Raw genomic sequence first — 4,215 nt, 5'->3', positions numbered from 1 at the left:
TTCGATGATTAGTTTCTTCTCGATCTTTCTCTTTTTATAATCGTTTGTATAAAGCTCAATGTACCTATTCCCCCCATTTCTTAAGTCATTAAAACTAAAGACCCATCTCCGTCATCACACCAAAAACTTGCGAGTCGTGAACAATCTGCCCGAGGTTGAAAATATTTTCTGGTCAATGACAGGAGCTGACGATGAGAAAACCATCTATTCCACCTGCCCGAGGTTGACTGGCTTCTTAAAACTATGGTGGCTGGTAATTTGGAAGACATATTCCCAGCTGCCACTCGGGAATATGCACCAGTCGTTGAGGAACTATGGAATTTCAGCAATGCAGGCCAYATACAAGAGGCGAAGCGAATTGGATACACTGCCCTGAGGGTTTTATTTGCTTGTCACCTTGGTCATTTCAGCCGGGTTCTTATCTTCAACATCATTGTCATCAACATCTACTGAGATACCCACATCATCATAAACTCCATTTATTTCTATACATTCATTCATTCAGCGCCCTTGATTCATATAATTTTATCAAAATGTCAAATTATTAATTTAACCATTGATTTTGAATTAGTTTGTGGTTAAGATTAAATCTGACAAAATGCCTGTTTGGGTTTCTGCTAAATTAATATTAGATGGCAGGCAGTAGAAGAAATCACATTAGATGGGTTTGGCTTCAAGTAAAGATTAACARTAGATGGCAGTAAAGTGGGTTTGGCTTCAAGTGCTTTTTAAAATTCTCTGTTGCAACCATTTTACTTTCTCAGAGCTACCTAGATACAATTCTCTCTCTCCTATCTCCTCTTACCCCTCATCTATATCTTAGAGACCAATAGCTCACATGAAGATGATGTARTTAATCAGAGAAACACCCAGTAGAGTGATAAAGTAGTTGAACATTTCCTATTTTTACAAATTTCTTGGAAGCCTTTAATTTATTCATCCACAATACTATGTATTTGTTGTAGGCTATCTTTTAGTTGTCAGAAAGTGTGGAGATTTAAGGACTTGAGAAAACTATTTGAAGGTGTGGCATTGTGCATTTATGAAGAAAACATAATACTTGATTATATTGTCATTGTGATTTTTTGATCTTATTTTAATAGATGCACAAATGGTTGCTGGTCCTCCACTGTTTCCTGGATTTATGGCTGTACCAATCTGTATTGCCAAGAGCTGAGTGGTTCCATGTACATATTGTGTAGGTTCAACTCTTGAGACTACAGAATACAGCAGCAAATCAGAAAATCATGAACACAAAAGACCATTTGGACAATCTGTTTAAAAGACCATTTTCCAAAAAGCCACAATATTGTGTCAAAACAGTAACAAATCCACCCTACTGTTTGTATTCTCTATTGTTTGCAATATGTTCCTATAGAAGTGAGTATTTCTTGGTGCTTTGGATGTTAGAAGTTATTTTGAAGTGAGTATTTGTTGGTGTTTTTTCTTAGAACCTGCTGTACAAAAAGAACCTGCTGCTGTAATGCATACAAAATGAGCACCGTACCTATATAAAGAATCTTCAAGTTGTTCCAACATTTCTGTTTTTGTTCTTTTGTGTGTTTAGCAGTACAATGAAGGAACAAACGAAGTCTGATTAAGAGAACTGTTACTGCTTTTGTAGATGCAACTTGTAAATTTGTTCATTGTGTATATATTACAATACTCAGCTCACCGACTCCAACTACTTTGAACGTTCATTTGGAGACTCCTTGGATGCAGATATTGGTATGGATGCTTTCACAGTGACTGCTAAAGTGGAGATTGAACTATTACGCATTTGATCTAGAGGCGGTGGAGTTTGATTTTTGGTCATTTCGATTGATTAGCATATTGGTTTTTATTTTGATTTGTATAAGATAATTTTTTTCCAAATGTATTCATTAGATATATTTGTTTCATCCTTTATTATAATTATTTGGACACTATAATTGATTTTCATGCTTGTGTACAATAAAGTTTACCTTTTATTTCTTATTTGTTACATAGTATTTGATTACATCTTGTTAGATCGCACGTGTACTCAATTATAAGGAATCGAGGTTTAAATATTTCTAAGGGTTTCCCTGAAATATCAAATGTTTAAATATAAGTTTTGTATTTTTTAATGAAATATTGCACTTTTTTTAGTCGTAGCTTTATTGAAAAAATTTGATATCCCGCAGCATTGCGCGAGCGTACAATGCAAGTTACTAATGCACATTATTACCTTTCTTTTCATGTTACCAAGATATTTTTGACACCTTTTAATCATGTCTTCACTTTCTCATAACTCTTGGTCTCGCTCTCGATCTCTTGATTATTTGCTCTTGGTGTAAACCGAACACATTTGTGGAATCGTTTAAATATGTTGGATTTTAAATTGTTATACAATTTTTTTCATCGATAAACTGTAATTGAAACCATAACTCTTATTTATTCAAATTGTATTAATATGTAAAAACCAAGTGTAACTTATATCATCGTTAAATCTTCTCTAATAAAACCAGTGAAACTTCAAAATCGTTAAAATTCACGGCTCCCGCCGCATTGCGCGGGTACACAACTAGTACTGAACTAAATGAAAGTTACGAAAACAGAGTTTCTGCTCTTTCAACTGATTATTTTTATAGTTATTCAAAGGCAGAACTCGAAACAAAACTGGTTGAATAAAAGTTTTATACTCCTACTCAAATTTTAGAAAAACAAGTTGTTCAACTGGAAAAGTTTTTGAAAGAAGAAAGACTTTCTTTCCAAATAGAAAAAGAAGTTTCATTGAATAAAATTGAAAATTTTGAAAATTCTAAGAAAGAAGAGGAACTTACTGAATCTGAGTATTTTTCATGTTCAAAACCTTCTTGTGAAATCTCTAAATCTGATGAGATAAAATTTTCAAATGAAGAGCTTAATTTTTCTGAAATCTTAAATTCAAATTCGTGTTTAGATAAATATATTGAAGTATTTGATTTCTCTAAGCAACTACCTAGTCATGATGATTTTATTTTAAATGAAAATGATAAGACTGAGGATTCTGACAAGGTCTCTGATTTTGAATTTTTTTATCCTGAAAATTCAAAACTCGTTTCTGAGAACATTTATTACAAAAAGAACAAAATCAAAAAGAGTTCAAAGAAACAGAAGAAGAGTGTTAACAAAAATATGAAACATACAGCTCATCGTAAAAATAAATTTAATGATTTTGTTTCTCATATTTCAGATAAATCTTTGAAGATCAAAAATATCTGGCGAGTAAAAGGGTTTACATTTGTAGAATCATCAAAATCATTTGATCAACTTAGGAAAAACAAATTTTCATTTCTTGTATTATTAACACTGTGAATGTACAAAAATATTCATTCAGTGAAATCATTGATATTGCGAAAGGCAAAATGCGTTGTTCTTATTGTCGATGAGATGGATTTGTGCCTTTTACTGCTTTTCATGCTCATAATTCATCTTATTCCAATATTCATAATGAGAAATCTGCTGCTAAAAGAAAAAATATTTTCAAAAAGAGTTGGTTTGGTAATTATAGCATACAACCAACCAGAGCTAATCTGAAAGGACCCATACTGAAGTAGGTACCTAAAACCAATTTAACCGGCATGTGTGGTTCTTAGATTCTGGATGCTGAAAACACATGACTGGTAGGAAAGATTTATTGTCTAATTTTATTGAAACCTTTGGTGGAACTGTAAGGTTTGGGAATGATCAGTACGCACCTATCCTTGGATATGGTGATGTTATTGATGGGAATTTCATGATTAAGAAAGTCTCGTATGTCGAAGGACTTGGTCATAATTTGTTCAGTATAGGTCAATTTTGTGATAAAAATCTGGAGGCTTGTTTTAAATCTAACCGGTGGAATGTTTGTACTTCTGATGGTAAGGAAATTCTAGCCGGTACCAGAAAATCTAATATGTACACAATTGACTTATCTAATCTACAAGTAGATATTGATGTCTGCTTGATGTCCAAGACTTCTTTGCAGCAAAATTTGTTGCGACATCGACGACTTTCGCATCTAAATTTCAAAAATCTGAAAAAGTTGGTGAATGATAATTTGGTGAAAGGTTTTCCGGAGCTGAAGTTCAATAAAGACCATGTTTTTGCGGAGCGTGCAGAATGGGTAAGATAAAGAAGGTTTCTCATAAGTCCAAGGTAGAATCCAACACTGATCGTCCTCTACATTTATTGCATATGAATCACTGTGATCCTATGGAGTTCAAAGTATCA

Source organism: Cynara cardunculus, assembly GCF_001531365.2.
Source record: "Cynara cardunculus var. scolymus isolate 2C chromosome LG 2, CcrdV1, whole genome shotgun sequence".
Lineage (NCBI taxonomy): Eukaryota > Viridiplantae > Streptophyta > Magnoliopsida > Asterales > Asteraceae > Cynara > Cynara cardunculus.
The sequence above is the reverse complement of the archived record's forward strand: the minus strand, read 5'-3'. Positions refer to the sequence as shown.